Source organism: Crocodylus siamensis, chromosome 1 (genome assembly GCF_052110815.1).
Source record: "Crocodylus siamensis isolate JL-2025a chromosome 1, ASM5211081v1, whole genome shotgun sequence".
In the NCBI taxonomy this organism is placed as follows: domain Eukaryota; kingdom Metazoa; phylum Chordata; order Crocodylia; family Crocodylidae; genus Crocodylus; species Crocodylus siamensis.
Genome location: NC_143395.1, coordinates 272,354,934 through 272,374,706, shown reverse-complemented (window position 1 = coordinate 272,374,706; position 19,773 = coordinate 272,354,934).

Sequence of the window (19,773 nt, the reverse complement as noted above, 5' to 3'; positions counted from 1 at the left end):
GCACCCCCTGAGAGTGCTGGTGCACCCCTGACTGGCTGCGCTCCCTGATTAGGTGATGTGCAGGTGGGCAGGCAGGAGCTCTGGCTGGGGAGCACGAGTGGCCGCTTCCTGGTTGGTGAGTCTTGCTGCAGGGGGACACCACCCCCAACTGGTCACTGTCTGGTTGCTGGGGGGGGGGCATGTTTCCCCCCCCCGAATAAGGTGGCACCAGTCGCCCATGGCACATGGGGCATGCGGGGCTTCTGCACAGAACAACATTCTTGTCTAGCCTCCTGTTGTGTGTGCCTCAGGGCACAAAATTAGCCTGCAGCTGCAGGCTGCCACAGATCAGCCAGCCTGGGGGAGGAGAAGCAGCCACCCAGGAACCCAGGGCTGGGCTCAGTCCAGTCCCCTAGTGGCTGGGCAGACCTAGCAGAAAAGTTAGTGCTGGGTTGTGTCTAAAGGTGTGTACTGCACATTAACTAATCATAATTAAATTTGATCCATGCATTTGCAGGGATTAAAATTAAGTGTGATTACCTTAAGTTAATATGCATTAAGGGTGTGCAAGTGAGATGTGTGCCTGTAATGCACATTAAATTAGGCTTATGCGCATTAAAGTATCTTATGTAGAGGTGCTGTCAGAGCCTCACTCATTCTCCCCAGGCTGAATCAGCCTTACTTGCAACAAAGCTGTTATAAAACTGTAGTATTCACCTGGGGGCAACTCATCCAGTACATGAAATGTTATGTCATTGGGAAGCTTTCAGAGAGCAGTCTCTGTGGCCAGTTGCCAAATCCAGATTACTGTTTTCCTCTAGGGTGAAAAGAGCATATAGATGTCCCATGTAGGAATCTATTTACAAGAATAATTTACAGTAAAGACTACCCACACTGAGCCTCTCAAAGTGCTCCCTACCAGAACTGCACGCTGGAATCCAGTTCACCCAACCTCCTTTGTCACAGTCCAGTACTAGATACATTTGGAATAAATAGAGTCCTGGCTCCAAACAGCAGCATGCAGTTTAAGTATATTATGAGAAAACCACTAAGAAATGGTGGAACACAAGATAATGGTAAGCGGCTAGTGTAGTAAACAGTCATCACAAGACACGCATTACTTCAGATCATCTAACTTCCGTTAGCCTTTCCCATGAGATCCAAGATTCCCCATATGTTGCTCTGTCTCTTGCTGTTGGGTGCACTGTTGCATGACCATCTGGGATTGGGAAATAAGTACAACGTTGTAAGTCCCTTGTCTACATGATAAACTTTGCTGTTAAGCCTCTCTTTTGTACATACTTCCCTTTTCCATTGATGGAAGAACCCGATCTTCTTATAGCATGTGCTCAGATGAGTAACAGAGTGTACATGCAAGGGACTCCAAGGGCCTGAGATTTACTATGGATTAGTGAGGTGGACTATTTGGTGTATGTAACTCAAACACAGATTTGGGTAGAATCCTCCTAGTTCTACCCTACTGCCCATGAGTCACTGGTGCCTCCTGAATCGGGGGGGGGGGGCACCCGCAGAAGCTGCCAGTGGTGGTGGCCCTGTTGGGGGGGAACCAGCCCTACCGACAGCATCAGTGTCAGCTGTCGGGGGGGGGGGGAGGGGCACCGGCCCTGTCAGGGGTGCACATGCACCTCCGTGCACTCCCTACCAGTCGCCTATGCCACTGCCCTACTCCACTGCATTAGAACTGAAAGGATAAAGGTAATAGTTTTTAAAAGGACTGTCTTTCACTAGCAAGCCTGGTACTCCTAGAATTACTTAGTCCATGTCTCTACTGATGCCTGGGTGAATCTAGAGTGCTATGAGGAACTTGGCCCCATTTTCTCATGTCAGTCCCATGTACAGCTGGACCCAGAAAATGGGACTACATCTGTACAGCTTCTGGGGTGATTTGAGGAATGCCACCAAGATGTCTAGCTCCTCTTGCTCATACCTAGTCTGCTCTAGAATGAGTTAGGCAGTTTAAGTTAAGTAGTGTAGATGGTTCATAGTGTGTCAACTAATTTGCAAGTTTGGACATCTCAGGATCACCTTGGAGGTGGTATAGACCTGGCCCCATTTTTGCAGCTTGGCCATAGGTAGACTAGGTATCAGTGGACAGGGCATGCTTATCAGCAGGGATCCGGGTTTTCTGTTTCCCCTGGAAAAAGCATAAAACATGGATTTCCCTGCCTTACCGGAGTAAAATGCAGATTCCTCATTTTAGCAGAGAATCCTGTGGATTTTGCAGTTTTGCAACAAGACTTCTGCAGGCTGGCAGAGTTCCAGCCTCAGGGGGCTGGGAGGAGCAGGAGGATGGTGTTCAGGCAGGGGGGCGCCATGTGCATGCACATGCACATGCACATTCACGTGGCTGTCAGACAGATTGGAGAGCAGCTCCTGCAGTTAAGTGTGTGGGGGGACTGAGGCCCCCAGAGGGAGGGAGGGAGGGAGGGATTTGGGCTGGGGCTGGAGTTGCTGCCACCCAGCCTGGGCAGGTGCATGGGACTTCGGGCCTGGGGCTGCAATGCATGGCCACAGGGCCCCAGCGGGGAGTGGGATGGGCCATGGGTGGCTCATTGAGGGATGGGCCGGCTCCCTGCCACTGCACACACTCCTTGGGGGACTGGAGGGATCTATGAGCCCCAGATCAGTGTGTGGGCTCAGGCTCCCACCTTGTTGCCCTCCCCTGGGACCTCTGCCGTCCGGCGGGTGCAAGACAGCACTGCAAGGCAGAGTGAAGCCACGAAGGAAAACTGCTTGCTGGTGCAAGCTCTGCGCTGCCCTGGCAACACATCCCCTGAATGTGCAGATGTAGCAGGGTCAGTGGCGTGGGGTGGTGCCCCTCACTGCTGCCGCACACAGGGGACATGTTGTTAGGGAAGTGTGGAGCTCAAAGGGACAAACAGCTTTCCTGCTTGGCCTTGCTCTGCCATGCAGCACCGGGTCGCACCTGCCAGACTGTGGAGATCCTGGGGGAAGAACAGCAGGGTGGGAGCCTGAGCCTGCAGCAGGCAGCCTATGCCTGCTCCCACCCCACACACAGATCTGGGGGGCATGGATACGCACAGCAGTGGGAAGCTGGCTCCTCCCCCAGGCCGAGCCCACAGCAAGGTGGGGAGCTGGGCTCCGCTTTGCTGAAGCAGCTACTGCCTCCTGCCAGGGGCAGGGGTATGTGGACCTGGGTCCCTAGTGTCATAACCCTGGCAGCTGGGGGCCCCTCCAGCAGGGCTGGTGGAGCAGGGGCTGTTGGTAGGGGGCGAGGGGCACCAGCAAGGCTGCAGGGGTTGGTGGGGGGCATGAGCAGGGCCAGAGAGCTGTGTGTGGGGGGGGAGGTGAAGGGCACCAGCAGGGCTGGGGGGGCAAGGAGCACAAGCAGGGCTGGGGGGGCTGTGAGGGGCCTTTCATTTTAGTAATAGATTTTGAGATTATCAGAGAATTTGCAATTTTTTTATCGGGGAAAACGAGGATCCCTCCTTATCAGTGGCACTTCTGGACTCAACCAAGATGTGGTAGAGGCATAACCTTGGGTTCCTTATCCAGTGAACCACTGAAGATTCATAATTTCTCATCTAAATGCTGATTTCTCATTTAAATGCAGGATGAGTCTCACCAATTTCAGTGGGCCCATGTCTTTCTGGTGCTAGTCTTCCCAGTCACTATTTGAAGACTATCCTAGTTCCTTCAAATAAAGGTATAGTTCTTTTTGTTGATGTAAAACAGAATATGGAGAGATGGTAACTTGAAATGGGAGCATTTAATTGGACATCCTTAGATAAACAGAGTTGATGATGCAATATAAAAATACATGGTACAGATGGCACAAATAAACAGAATTTTTTCAATTTGAAGATGGCATGGGTCCTGCCTCATTTGTTTTGCAATTCAGTGATATTCTAGACTGTGATTCCTTCTTGATTTGTCTTTGGATTGAATCCATTTTTTCTGTGATGTGGTGATGTACCCAACTCCTTATATTACTGTGTGTTGACTAAAATAATAATGCTTTGCTTCTCTTTCCTTTGTGTAAGCAAGGCTTGCCTGCTCAACTAATGCAGACTTTCTGTACCTACTGCTTTACTTTGGCTTTTTATTTCTTTTCTTTCTCCAGTGTTTATACAAGACCTAATCTGCGTTTAATAACGTTTTCCAGTTCTGACCATCAGGTGGTTTATATAAAGCCTCATTATCTTGTAGATTGCCTTTAACAGCTTTCTGAGAGAAGGATTTGTTATCATGTTAGTGTGCATGGCCTTGATTTGCAGGTACACTAATTGCTACTTAACATAACAGAATAGTAAAGATTACTAAGCCGTGCTGGACAGGCAAGACACCATCGCATCTTGGTATTACATTCTGGTTTTCTTCTGAAGCGAGATTATAATTAGCACTTGTTCTCATCTATCCTGCAGTAAGGTCAACGGTATTACCACAGCCTAAATACACCTCCATTACTCAGTGTTCACAGCCCAGGGGACTTGAGAAAGAGAAGACATCTAGGAATGAGGTGACCAGTGATGACAGACAGCAGCTATACTGAATCAATATAATAATCCTGTATAGAAATGATGGTGTGGGGAAAAGATCTATTGCAAGGCAGTGCACAAATAGAATTCTCTTTCTCAGCAAATCACCTAAAGTGGAAAACTACTAGCATTCATTTTGGATGCAAAGCACTAGAGAGCAGTGGTGGTTCCAGAGACAATAAAGAGAGAGACAGAAGGAGTTTAAAGCAATGTCCATTAGCATGGAATGTTGCTCAAGGGACCTACAGCTGATTGGATTTTTTTTTTCAGGCTTCTTTGTAAACTTCATGCTCCTTCTCTGTACTGACCTACAGTACTCTCAGTTGCCCTTGCTTTAAACCTTTTTTCTGCTATTAATTTTTTAGGATAGAATCGTATCAGTGACATCTTCTCTAACTACATTAATGACACAACTACCTTTTATAGTGACTATAAGATTTTCATATAGGGTAGGGGCAAGTGGGAAGGGGGAAGATGTGGGACTAAAAGTATTTATTTCTTGCTGCTGGGCAGCGAAGAGAATCAAATGCCTGGGGGCAGGGGTTGATGAAAAAAGGCTGCTTGCAACTAGCAGAGGACACCAGTGTGAGTGAAGATCATGGACCATACCCAACTGCAAAGCTTGTCCAGTGGTTTTGAAGCAGCTCTGCAAAGGCCATACAAAGCAGTTTAATTAATCACCAGTCACTTGTTTTACCATTGTGGACAATTTATGCTTGAAATCCACTCCGTCTCCACTTAACTTCCATTTGTGGGTGCATCAGGGGTAGGTGCCCAGGCTTGGATTGTCCTATAGGTGCCACCACCTATCCTGACTGGGATTGTCCTGTAGGTGCCACCACCTCTTGTCTTTCTTGCCCCCCCAAGACTTGCTGTAAGTGAACATAACACTCAAGTTTGGTATAACTTGATAAGGTTCACTGTATTATGGATATGATGCATTTCTGCACAGACACTGGACACTTAAATCAGGTTTAGAAAAAAATACAGATATACAAGAGCGGTTTCTCTGGCCACTGAAATACTGAGGTTTGGTGCCCAATTTGGCTTTTGAATTTTTTTGCAGTTAAGCAAATTTGGGAAATCCTTAGATGATGTTAGTAAAGTTTCCATTCCTGAACTACACACTCGTATTTTTAATTTTTCACCATTGGTCCCATTTGGTTTCAACAATTTCCTCTAGAGATGGCAATCCTACCAAGACTGTTATTTCATAAAGTGCAAAATTAGAATGTGTTTTTGTAAAGAACAGCTGTACAGCTCACCTTCCAGCTTCCTCTCTTGAGGTGGAATCGCATCATTCCTCTGCTTTCAGGATATATTTAGGCTGATACTTTGGGCTGCCCTCAGGCTTACTCACCCTGATGAATCTATGTCAAAAGCCCTTAAACTTTCCCTCTAGCAGAAGTCTAGCTCTCTCCCAGAAGTACTCCTGACATTCAGGGTCTCCACCTGACCTGTTCCTCACTGCAGTGTTTTCATAATTCACCTGGCTGCTACAGCTTGCAAGCCCAAGAAGTCTGCCAGCAGCATCTCACCACTTCCTATTCCTGGATTTCCAGTGCTTTTATCTTAATTTCCTGCCAATAACTAGAACCACCTCTCCCCAATTATGTCTCCTTGTGTTGGTTGGAGGAGAAACAAGAAGGGAGTGGACTGTTTCCTAGGAGGGATCTAGTCAAGGAAAAGGAATCTTTTTTTCGTGCTGGGTACAGCAGCTGCTACCAGGTAAGGTATAGATAGCGAGAGGTGACTTTTGCACAGTAACCTGGTTATATGCAACCACATCATCAGCTAGGTTTGACTAAGTAGCAGTACAGACACACTGCAAATCAGTTGTGATCATCAAGCAGGTCTGGCTGAAATTTGGCACCTGCAATTCTTTCCCTGAGGAATCTGTAACCAGTGTGAAAGACATTTTTAAAGCCAAGATATTATTTAATCTTAATGGAGTAAGAAAGCAGAGCATAAGAAGTAAAGATGTTTAAAATAACAAGCCAGCTATATGAATCACTTACTGTCCTTTTGTAGAGTCTCTAGGCAGGACTCAGTTTCACTGTTACCTGTTTCCTGTGTGGGCAGGTATCAATTGTTTTTTCTTTACTGCCTTTTTTCAGCCTCCTTCAGGGAGGGTGAGCTTTTAAATGTAGTTGGGGACTGTGTTTTTCTGTGTTTATAAGCTTGGTTCCCGTTGCAACAGTCTAGTCTAGTGCATGAAACGCTGCTAGAAAGACCCAGGAAGCAATGGATCTTTCATTGTCCTCTATGCAGATAGGTGGGTTCTGCTTCCGGATTTCTCCCCCCACACCCAACAGTCTAACTTTAAACTTCCCAGTAATTAACCCAATATATTCATGCAGTAAGAATCCTAGTAATCAAGTCAATGTACTTTATTCAGAAAGTATTATAAAGCAGCCAAACTTCCACTACAGCATGCGAGAAAATATTTATTCCCTCCACCCGTAAAAATAAGGCCAACAAAAATATGTGTTTCACAAGGAAGGTAAACTTGTACATTCTAGTATTTGTCAAAAATATATCAGCCTAGGGCAATATAGATCTTGAGGTTGATATAACAACTTGTATTTGCTAAGGTCAGGTCACTGGAGATCATCCACTGATAACACACAACAAAAACCACTAACTTTACTTATTTCAGTTAGATTTTAAAAGACAAAAATAACATATTTAAAAACCCAACAAAATCTTCAGTCCAGCAGATCAGAATTTGCTGTGAACTGATTGGTTCAGATCCAGCCCTGAACAGCCCCAAATTCTGGGAGTTTGGCACCACCACTCTGGTGTAGACATGCCTCTGCATTCTCTGGGTATTGATTTGGGGGGTGCCTATTGAAAATGCTGTATTTACTCACATACAACTTGCCCCTAAAAGAGATGCACCTTTTTTTTTTTTTTTTGAAAGGCAGAGTTAAGAAAAAAAGATCTTTCCTTGAACATACTAGGCAGTAGTGGTGAGTAACTCAGTTGCAGCTTCTGCAGAATGAGCCTCTGTTGCCGGGCGGGGGGGGGGGGAGGAAGTGCCCACAGCCAGCAGCCTGGGAGCCCTGTGTGCTTATTGTGCTGCCCTCTAAGTAACCAGAGTTACTTTCACTTTCCTCCAGAGGCAGAAACTGCTTTTCTTTGCTAATTTTTGGGAAGAAGTTTATTTTATGCAAGAAAATGCTAACTTAATTAGTTCTGTAATAACTGAATTTGTGAAATTTGTTTATTACTTTGTATTACATCGTCGTTTAGAGGCCACAATCAGGATTAGAGACCCACTGTGATAGACCTCACATGGTAAAAAGACAGAACCTGCTCTGAAGACCTCAGAGGTGAGGAACAGGGAACAGAGAGAGGAAGAGACATAATAATTTGTCCAGTCACAGCACTGGTTGTCTGTACAGCTGAGGATAGTATGGAGGCATTTTGTCTTATCCATAGCACATACATTGTTTTGCACATATTAGTTATTTCAAATGTGAGCTGTTTAACTTTCACAATTAAATGCAATATATAAATATATATCTGAAAAAAAAGTACACAAATATTTATATCACAGTAAGTCCGTGTACAAATACTTACATTTTATGAGCTATGTAGTTAAATATGTATAGCTTCCCTGTGAGGCTAAAGGTGTGAAGGAAGCTGTATGTGTTTGTGTGTCTCAAACTAGGACTGAGAGAGGTGGCATGGTCCAATTCATAGGAAAGTAGGGCAGGAATAGATCCAGTAAGGTCATTTAGTCCAATCTCCTGTTCAAGGCAGGTTCATGTCTGGCAAAACCACTCCAGCCAAATTTCTGTCCAACCTGCTCTTGAAACTTTCAAGGATGGAGATTCCACAATTTCTCTTGGTATCCTGTTCCTTTGCTTGCCCTCCCCCATAGTCAGAAGATTCCTCCTAATCTCAAACCTAAAATGTCCCCTTCTGCAGCTTGAAGCCATTGCTCCTAGTCCTGTCCCCTACAGCCACAGAAACCTCCCCCCCGTTTCATCTTCTCTATAATCATCCTTCAGGTATTTGAAAATGTTTATCAAATCACGTATTGGTTTTCTTTTCTCTAGACTAAATGACCCTAGCTCTTTCAGCCTTTCCTCAGGAGTCTCGCTTCCCAGGCCTCTAATTATTTTTGTTACTCTGCTGGACTTTCTAATCTGTTCACATTTCTGTTGAAGTGTGGGGCCCCAAATGGGACACAGTGCTCCAGGTGAGGCCTTACCAGTGCTGAACAGAGCAGAAGAATCACTTACTTTGATTTACAAGTGACAGTCCTCTTAATACAACACAGTAATACAATACAGTAAGCTGTTGCTCTTTTCTGTAAGAAGAACACACTGTTGGCTCATATTCATTTTATGGTGTACTGTACTGTAACCTGTAGGTTCTCTGCAGTATTGCAGCCTAATCAATCCAGGGCCAGCCTTACAGGTAGGTGATATGAGCAACTGCCCAGGTTGCTGTGGTCAGGGGAGTGCCACACATACACCGGCATGAGTGAGTAGCCAGCACTTACCATAGTGCTCTTGTCCTGCCCTGCCCACCCTGGCCAATCCTCACCCCAAGCAGGAAGAGCTCACTTCCTGCCTCCAGCTAGTGCTCAAGGAGAGCTGGGCCAGGCACATGCAGCTGGGGTGGTGGCTGCTCCAGTCCACCTACCTTGCTTCCACAAGAAGCAGTGCTGCTTGCTTGTGGGGAAGCAAGTCATTCAATCAAGCACCGGAAACAGTTTCTCAAGTTTTAGTTCTGAAACTTCTGCCAATACTACGACATACTTACATTCAAAGAAAGGACACCAACATACAAGTTTGCTCAGAGTGCCATTTTCCCCCAAGACCAGCCCTGAACCAATCATTCCCCAGTCTGCATTTGTACATGCACCTGGGACAGAATAATTGCAGACTTCAAACTTGTCCTTGTTGAATCTCATCCGATTGATTGCAGACCATTCCTCCAGTCAATCCAGGTTGCTATAGAACCTAGCCCTGATCTCCACAGTGCCTGCAACTCCACCCACCTTAGTGTCATCTGCAAATGTGCAGAGTATGCACTCAATCCTGTCATTCAAATAATTAAATGAAGTTGAACAATACCAGGCCCAGGGCAGCCCCTGGGGACCCCGACTATGGCTTCTCAACTAGGTATTGAAGCATTGATTACTATTCATTTAATATAGTTATCCAACTAGTTATAAATCCACCTTACAGTGTTTCTATCTAGTTGGAATTTTTATAGAATCATAGAAAATTAGGGTTGGAAGGGACCCTAGGACCAGGAGACCATCTAGTCCAAGCCCCTGCTCAAAGCAGGATCATCCCCAATTAGATTATTCTAGCCAGAGCTTTGCCAAGCTGGGCCTTGAAAACCTCCAAGGATGGAGATTCCACCACCTCTCCAGATACCCTCTTCCAGTGCTTCATCACCCTCCTAGTGAGAATTTTGTTTTCTAATATCCAAACTAAACTTTCCTTGGAGCAATGGTCTCAAGTTGCAGCAACTTGAGACAACTGCTCCTTGTTCTGTCATCTGTAACCACTGAGGACAGTCTAGCTCAAATCTCTTTGGAACCACCCTTCTGGCAGTTAAAGGCTGCTATCAGATCCACTCAGTCCTCTTCTGCAGACTAAATAAGCCCAGTTGCCTCAGCCTATCTTCTTAAGACATGTGCCCCAGCCCCCAAACCACTTTTGTTGGCCGCCTCTGGACTCCCTCCAACTTGTCCAGTTCCTTTCTATAGTGTGTGTGCATGTATGCACGCGTGTGTGGGGGGGTGGTGGTGCAAAACTAGACACAGTACTCCAGATGTGGCCTTTCCAGTGCCAAATAGTGTGGAATCATTACTTCCCTTGATCAGCTGGCAATGCTCCTACTAGTGCAGCTAGTATGCTGTTAGCCTCCTTAGCAAGAAGGGCACACTGCTGCCTCATATCCATCTTATTGTCCACTGTAACCCCGGGTCCTTTTCTGCAGAGCTGCTGCTTAGCCAGTCAGTCCCTAGGCTGTGGAAGTGGATTCTTCTGTCCTAAATGCAGGACTTTACACTTATCTGTATTGAACTTCATGAGATTTCCTTTGGACCAAGATTCTAATTTGTCTAGGTCACTCTGAATCCTAGCTCTACCTTCCATCATACCCACTACCCCCCCACAGCTTGGCGTCATCCACATACTTGCTGAGGGTGTAATCCATTCCATCCTCCGGATCGTTAATGAATATAGTGAACAAACCCAGCCCCAGGACTGACCCCTGGGGCACTCCACTTGATACCAGCTGCCAGCTGGACATTGAGCCATTGAGTACTACCCGTTGAGCCAAACAATCCAGCCAGCTTTCTTTCCACTTTACAGTCCATTCATGCAACCCATACTTCCTCAGCTTGCTTGCAAGAATGCTGTGGGAGATGGTATCAAAAGTCTTGCTAAAGTCAAGGTCTATCAAATCCACTGCTTTCCCCACATCCATAGAGGCAGTTCTCATTATAGAAGGCAATCAGATTGGTCAGGCATGACTTGCCCTTGGTGAATCCATACCGGCTGTTCCTAATCACTTTTTTCTCATCCAAGTGTTTTGAAATGGATTCGTTAAGGAACTGCTCCATGATTTTTCTGGGAACTGAGGTGAGCTTGTTAATGTGAATGTTGTGGGAGACTGTCAAAAGCCTTACTAAAGTCAAGTAATACCACATCTACTGCTCTCCTTCCATCTCTTTTAGATATCTTCTGCATATGTAGGCCGTTAAATGGGAACTTCATCTATAGACAGCAAATTTTCTCTCCCTTATATACACTTTCCCTTTGGGAAAGAGATGCAAAATGAATAGCAGGCTTTTCTTCAGTAGCTTAAACAAATGTTTATCTCTTTATAGTTGCAATGAGACCCTGACACTTGATTACATTCTACACTGTCAAGTCATTACTTTGTATGGCACTCCAGTGCATAGCACAGGGAATTCTGAAATGGTATTGTAGATTCCTAATGACGTACTCTTACTTTTAGCTCAGAAAATGAGGTAAGGTTATATATAAGGATAATCTCTAAATAAGTAAGTAGAACTTCACATGCATGTACAAAGAGGCATTCATGTTTGGATATTTTTTCATGCATGTAAATTGATTTAATTTTGTTTTCGGAAAATGAAGTAGCCTTTGAATGTGTAGGTAAAGTGTCACTTCTGCACAATTATGCTAGATCAATACCCAAGCAGAGGCTTGCAAATGCATATGTTTATGCACATGGATCATTAATCTGTTATTAAAAAATTGTCTGTATTTTCTGTAAAGGTGCAAAGAGTATTATACTGTAGCTTTTATCCTACACTGAAGTCTGCTCTATGCATAGTATCTTAGATAATTGGTTATTGTGTACAAGTTTGAGGCTGTGGACATACGATACATTTACACTGATAATCTGCCTTTACACTGATATAGTAAATATACAGTGTACATCCCTACACTAGAATAGATCACTCTATGTTGGGGTAAGTTACCCTTCAAAGCCAAGAAACAAGTAAAAGTGCAAGTTACATTGGTGGAAGCCACTGGTTCTTAACCTTTTTAGGCTCAAGGCACCCCCTGTTAGGTTCAAGGCAGGAGACTGAGGGGGTAATCTGCCGCCCTGACCCCTTGGCCTGAGAAGTCTGCTGCTTCCCGGGAGCCCAAATCCAGGACATTGCGGAGAGGATCCCTAAGCTTCTCCAGCCCACAGACCACTATCCCATACTCCTTATTCATGTCGGCACCAGTAACACAGCTCGGAGCGCTCCCAGCCGGGTTATGAGGTGCTACAGAGATTTTGGAGCAGGGCTAAAGGGTCTGGGGGCACAGGTGGTATTCTCATCAATCCTCCCAGTCTTGGGGTATGGGCTGAGGAGGGAGAGGAGGATCCACGTAGTTAACCAAAGACTGCGGCACTGGTGTCATCAGGATGGCTTTGGCTTCCATGACCACAGCCCGCTCTTTGGTGAGAGAGGCAGCGAGCTGCTGGGAAGAGATGGCCTCCACCTCTCTCCACTGGCGAGGAGGCTCTTCTCAGCCAGACTGGCTGACCTGCTCCACTGGGCTTTAAACTAAAACTGCTGGGAGATGGGGGGACTACCGCCACTGCTGGCCCACTGAGCAACCCTTGCAAAGCCAGTAGGCCAAGGCACTTAAAGGAGCCCACCCCTGCCCCAGCCCTGGTACAATCTGTGGGCAAGGCAAGAGCCCCCAAGGGGACACTTGCCTGCCTGTACACAAATGCCAGGAGCTTGGGGAATAAGCAGGAGGCACTCATCCTCCTGCTTAATGCAAATAATTATGATGTCATAGGGATAATGGAGATCTGGTGGGACTCCACCCATGACTGGACCATGAGTATAGATGGCTATGTCCTCTACAGGAAAGATTGAGTAGATGAAAGGGGCAGGGGCATAGCTCTCTATGTTAAGGAAAGCTGCACATCCCTGCAAGCTGATGTTGGCAACCAGGATGGAAGACTGGAGACCCTCTGGGTTTAAATCCATGGAGAACACAGCACAGGGGACACAATGGTGGGAATCTACTACGGACCTCCCACCCAAAGTCAAGAGCTTGACCAGGAGTTTGCCCAGGAACTGGCTGAGACTGCATGCTCCAGGACCATGGTTGTCATGGGTGACTTCAACTACCCAGACATCTTGTGGAAGGATCACTCAGCACAATCCGAGTGGTTGCAAAGCTTCCTATCATGTGTGGATGACTTCTACCTGACTCAAGAAGTCTATGGGCCAATGAGAGGCAAAGCGCTGTTTGACCTGGCTACTGGGGATGACCTAACTGGTGACCTAGTGATTGATGGGAAGCTGGGTGACAGCAACCATGAGCTGATCACCTTCACTGTCCACTGTAAAGCTGCCAAGTCAGTCAGCAACACTGAAGTCCTTGACTTCAGGAAAACTCAGGAGACTTGTCGGTGAAGCCATAAGGAACCACAACCCCACGGGGAGGGGAGTTCAGGAAGAGTGGTTGCTTGTCAAGGGAGCGATCCTCAGTGCACAAGCTAAGTCTATTCCATCTCAAAGGAAAGGCAGCAAGAGGGCACAGCAGCGCCCCCCCCGACTCTCCAGGGACCTAGTAGACCTCCTGAGGCTAAAAATAAAGGCCTACAAAGGATGGAGGATGGGATTCACCTCCAAGGAGAATTATTCTGCACTGGTCTGGTCCTGCAGGGAGCAAACCAGGAAAGCCAAGGCTGCAACTGAACTCCAACTAGCTTTGAGGATCAAGGACAATAAAAAGTCCTTTTTCGGATATGTGGGGAGCTGGAGGAAAAGCAAGGGCAACATTGGACCCCTGCTGAACCAGATGGGGCAACTGACGCCCAGGAAAAAGCCAACCTATTAAATGGGTGCTTTGCGTTGGTCTTTCATCAGTCCCATGGGATGCCCATGCCCACTACGGGACAGGGCGGTTTGGGTGAGGGAGATCCCCTGCCCTCCAGTAATGCTGACCTTGTGAAGGAACATCTTGAGAAGCTGGATACCTTCAAGTCAGCTAGCCCTGACAATCTACACCTCAGGGTACTCAAGGAGCTGGCGAGCATCATTGCCCAGCCTCCGGCATGGATCTTTGAAAACTCCTGGTGCTTTGGTGCAGTGCCCGAAGACTGGAAGAAGGCCAATACAGTGCCTATTTTCAAGAAAGGAAGGAAAGTGGATCCGGCTCACTACAGGCCCATTAGCCTGACTTCTATCCCAGGGAAGGTCTTAGAAAAGTATATTAAAGAGGCCAACCTTAATGGATTGGCCGACACCAACATCCTGAGGGACAGCCAGCATGGGTTTGTTGTGAGTAGGTCGTGCTTGACCAATCTCATTTCCTTCTATGACCAGGTGACCGATCACCTGGACAAGGGAGAAGAGATTGATGTCATATATCTTGACTTCAAAAAAACCTCCAATCTGGTATCCCATGATCACCTCTTGGGAAAACTGGCCAATTGTGGCCCTGGGTCCACCATAATCTCCTGGCTGGGAAACTGGCTCCGTGGTCAGACCCAGAGGGTAGTAATTGACGGAAGTCAATCGTCATGGTGCCCTGTGACCAGTGGGGTCCCCCAAGGCTTTGTCCTTGGACCCATATTGTTCAACATCTTCGTTAATGATGTGGACATTGGAGTCAGAAGCGGACTGGCCAAGTTTGCTGATGACACCAAACTCTGGGGCAAAGCATCCACACCAGAAGATAGGTGGGTGATCCAGGCTGATCTGGACAGGCTCAGGAAATGGGTGAACGAGAACCTGATGGTGTTTAACACCGAAAAATGCAAGGTTCTCCACCTTGGGAGGAAAAACCTGCAGCATTCTTATAGGCTCGGCAGTGCTACCCTGGCTAGCGCTATGGAAGAAAGAGACTTGTGGGCCATCATTGACCAGAAGATGAACATGAGCGTGCAATGAGATGCTGTGGCTAGTAAAGCGACCAAAACGCTGGCTTGCATCCATAGATGCTTCTCAAGCAAATCTTGGGACGTCATTCTCTTCTTGTACTCGGCCTTGGTGAGGCCACAGCTGGAGTACTGTGGCCAGTTTTGGGTTCCACAATTCAAAAAGGATGTGGAGAAGCTTGGGAGAGTCCAAAGAAGAGCCACGTGCATGATCAGAGGTCAGGAAAATAGACCTTATGATAATAGGCTGAGAGCTATGGGGCTCTTGAGCCTGGAAAAGCGCAGGCTGAGGGGTGATCTGATGGCCACCTATAAGTTTATCGGGGTGACCAGCAGGATCTGGGGGAACGTTTGTTCACCAGAGCGCCTCAAGGGATGATGAAGTCAAATGGTCATAAACTATTGCAATACTGTTTCAGGCTGGACATAAAGAAGCATTTCTTTACTGTCTGAGCCCGTAAGGTCTGGAATAGCTTGCCATCGGAGGTGGTTCAAGCACCTACATTGAACACCTTCAAGAGCAAATTGGTTGCTTATCTTGCTGGGATCCTATGACCCCAGCTGACTTCCTGCCCCTCGGGTGGGGGGCTGGACACAGTGATCTTCTGTGGTCCCTTCCAGTCCAGCCCGGACACAGTGGGGATTATGGAAACGTGGTGGGATGAAACACATGATTGGGCGGTCAATGTCAAGGGCTATAGGCTGTACAGGAGGGACAGGATAGGAAAGAGGGGTGGGGGCATGGCCTCTATATTAAGGAGAAATACACATCCTTGTTAATTAGCAAGGAGCCAGGGGAGGGGCACTCTGAAGTGCTTTGGGTTACAGTACAAGGCAGTCGAGGGGAAAGGGACTTAATGGTGGGAGTCTACTACAGACCTCCCAACCAGGGAGAAGAGCTTGACCAGGAATTCTTGGGTCAGCTCACAGAGGTAGTGAAGGCTAAGGATGTGGTTGTTATGGGGGACCTGAATTTCCCGGACATCTGCTGGGAAGAGCAGTCAGCCAGGTCTGAACGCTCACGTAGGTTCTTGGCCAGAGTGCAGGACCTCCATCTAACCCAGGAGGTGCACAACCCCACCAGGGGGGACACCTTGTTGGACCTAGTGCTGGCCACGGGTGATGACCTGGTGAGGGGGCTGCGAGTGCTCGACCACCTAGGCGACAGCGATCATTGCCTGCTGGAATTCACCATCCAGCGCAAGGTGGCAAAGGCATGCAGTAAGGCAGCGGCCCTAGATTTTAGGAGGGCTGACTTCAATGAGCTAAGGAGGATAGTTGGAGAAGCGCTGAGGTCCCGGAGGGGAGGGGAGCCAGGTGTCCAAGGACAGTGGTAGCTCCTTAAGGAGACGATCCTCCAAGCCCAAAGGAAGGTAATCCCAATGAGGATCAAAGGGAGCAGGAGAGCACACAAGCCTCTGTGGCTCACCAGAAGAATCCGGGAATGTCTCCTTGCTAAAAAGGAGGCTTATACCCAGTGGAAAGAAGGGGTCATCACCAGGGAGGGCTATTCTGCAGTTGCTCGGGGATGTAGGGGGGGAAGTTAGGAAGGCCAAGGCAGAGATGGAACTGGGACTAGCTTCCCAGATTAAGGACAATAAGAAGTCTTTTTTTAAATACGTAGGGGGTAAAAAGAAGGTCCCGGGTAATGTGGGGCCCTTGCAGGACGACATGAGTAACTTGGTCATCACACCAGACGCCAAAGCTAACATGTTTAATGATTTCTTTGCCTCCGTCTTCCTAAGTAGAGACCAGAACAGCCACCTCCCTGCTGGGCCCCCCTCGGGCCCTGGGGGAGGTACACCTGGGCCACGGGTTAGCGAGGATTTAGTTAGGGAGCTTCTGGAGGGGTTGGATGTATTCAAGTCAGCTGGCCCGGATGATCTCCACCCTAGAGTTCTAAGGGAACTGGCCGAGGTCATTGCAAGTCCCTTGGCATGGCTTTACGAGCACTCGTGGTGCTCTGGTGAGGTACCGGAGGACTGGAAGAGGGCCAACGTGGTCCCCATCTTCAAAAAAGGCAGGAAAGAGGACCCGGGAAACTATAGGCTGGTTAGTCTCACCTTGATCCTAGGCAAGCTGTTTGAGAAAATTATGCTGGCACACATCCAGGAGGGGCCAGCAGGGGACTGCATGCTTAGGGGCAACCAACATGGGTTCATCAGTGGCAGGTGCTGTCAGACCAACCTGGTGGCCTTTTACGATCAGATCACCAGATCATTAGACGCAGGGGTAGCAGTGGATATAGTCTTCCTGGACTTCCAGAAGGCTTTTGACACTGTCTCTCACCCTGTTCTCATCAAGAAACTGGGGGGCTGTGGTGTAGACACCCACACAGTCAAATGGGTCGCCAACTGGCTGGAGGGCAGCACCCAGAGGGTGGTAGTGGATGGGTCCTTCTCCACCTGGAAGGACATGGGCAGTGGGGTTCTGCAGGGCTCGGTCCTTGGGCCCGCACTGTTCAACATCTTCATCAGCGATTTGGATGAGGGGGTAAAAAGCACCCTGTTCAAATTTTCTGATGACACTAAGATGTGGGGGGACTTGGGCACACTGGAAGGATGCAACAGGCTACAATCAGACCTAGACAGGTTACAAGGGTGGGCAGACGAGAATAGGATGGATTTCAACACAGACAAGTGCAAGGTGATGCACCTGGGGAGGAACAACCGGCACCATTCCTACAGGTTAGGGAACCCCCCTCTTGTCAGCATGGAGGCGGAAAGGGATCTGGGAGTCATCATTGACTCCAAGATGAACATGGGCCGGCAGTGTGGAGAGGCAGTAAGGAAGGCCAACCTCACCTTGGCATGTATCCACAGATGCATCTCGAGCAGGTCCAAGGAGGTGATCCTCCCCCTCTATGCGGCACTGGTCAGGCCGCAGCTGGAGTACTGCATCCAGTTCTGGGCACCACGCTTCAAGAGGGATGTCGACAGCATGGAGAGGGTCCAGAGGAGGGCCACTCGTATGATCAGGGGACAGCAGGGCAGGCCCTATGAGGAGAGGCTACGGGACCTGAACCTGTTCAGCCTCCAAAAGAGAAGGCTGAGGGGGGATCTTGTGGCCTGTTATAAACTAGTCAGGGGGGATCAGCAGGCATTGGGGAAATCACTGTTCCCCCGAGCACCGCCAGGAGTGACCAGGAATAACGGTCACAAGCTGGCAGAGGGTAGATTTAGGTTAGATATCAGGAGGCGCTACTTCACAGTCAGGGCGGCTAGGGTCTGGAACCAGCTTCCAAGAGAAGTGGTGCTGGCTCCTACCCTGGGGGTGTTTAAGAGGAGGTTAGATGAATATCTTGCTGGTGTCATTTGACTCCAGTATTCTTTCCTGCCATGGCAGGGGGTTGGACTAGATGATCTGCTCAGGTCCCTTCTGACCCTACAAACTATGAAACTATGAAATCTACATTCATTTTTTCCACTGTGGAAAAAATACAGAAATTTCTATAGCAAAGAACTCAAATTCTGACCTGTTGTGGTCTGTTTACCACTACAAATTCTTATTTGAAATCTTTGGGTTTATCTTGTGAATCATATTTGCACACTTAACAGTGCTAATGTTGTGTGACACCCTGCAACACATCAGGGTCCCAGGGTGGCAGTGATGCCCCTGTTGGCTCTGTGACTGTCTCACTCTGCCCCTAGGGTGCCTTCCCATCTTTCCTGCCATACCTTGATGGTATAGTAATAAATAGGGAGGCTACCCACGGACCTTTGTGTGGCCCCAGTTCCACAGAACCTCCCCCCTACTAGGGTCCCTGGTATCCTAGTTGTCCTCACTGGTCATCAGGCCCCTTGCTTGGTCTCACTAACTGTGCCACACAGGGCACCTCAAGCTTTAGGGCTAATTGTGTGGCTCCAAATCCTCCCCTACATCACACCCCAAGCTTCACAGCTGTTACTATAACGTTGTTCTCTCTGGGGCTATGGCCTCCTCGGCTTCTAGACCTGTAATCTAGCTAGGCCTTCTAGCCTAGGCCCACTGTGTCAGATCTGGCTTTGAGACACTAGCTCTGTTCTGGTCACCAGTCCCCTGCATCTGTCTGCTGTACATCTTGCACTTTGCCACCTGCTTCTGGGGTAGTAATGGGACCTCTGTATACCACCCCTTATAATCCCAACCTAAACCACCAGTGTAGACACAACATAAGCTCCTAGGCTACAACATAAACATGAAGGGATAACAGCCTTCTATCCCATTAAGAGTGTAAACCTTCACTTGCTAATATAGCATACCTCCCAGCCTGGGCTCCTTGTGAGCTCCCCAAGCCTCACTGTTTCTGCAGGCAGCAAAGCAGTCAGCCTAATATCCCCAGGTGGCTCTCCTGGGTAGGAGTTCCCCCCCCCTGCAGTTTCCAGGGAGAGACTCCCTTATCAGCCCCAGCCTTGGGCTTATATACTCCCAAGGCCCTGCCTCCCTCCAGTCTGACTGCTTGAAGGTGCCTGCTAGTTGCTCCATTAGCTTGTTGCCCCTGCAGCTGCTGCTCCCTGCCTGGCCTGCTGTGCTCCCTGGCCAGGTTGCTTTTATCTTAAAGTAACAGGGAGCCCCAGGCTCTCTGTTACACACCCCTAAAAGGATCTCAAGGCAGTCCAGGGTGGTGTGGCTTCTGAGTTGAGAATCACTGGGCTAAGCAGCGTATGTCCTCAGCTCTAATTATCCCCAGAGAGCTGTTTGCTCAAAACAAACAGGCCAGCTCCCCTGCCACCTGGGCCAAGGACAGAAATTATGTAACCCATATAAGTGATTGGAAAATGGTTCTGTTCTGTGACACAACAGAAGTTCAGTTCACATAAACCACTTTCAAAATGGCCAAAACCAGTTTATGATAAACCTTGATGGATTTAGTATCAGACTTCACTGATTAAGG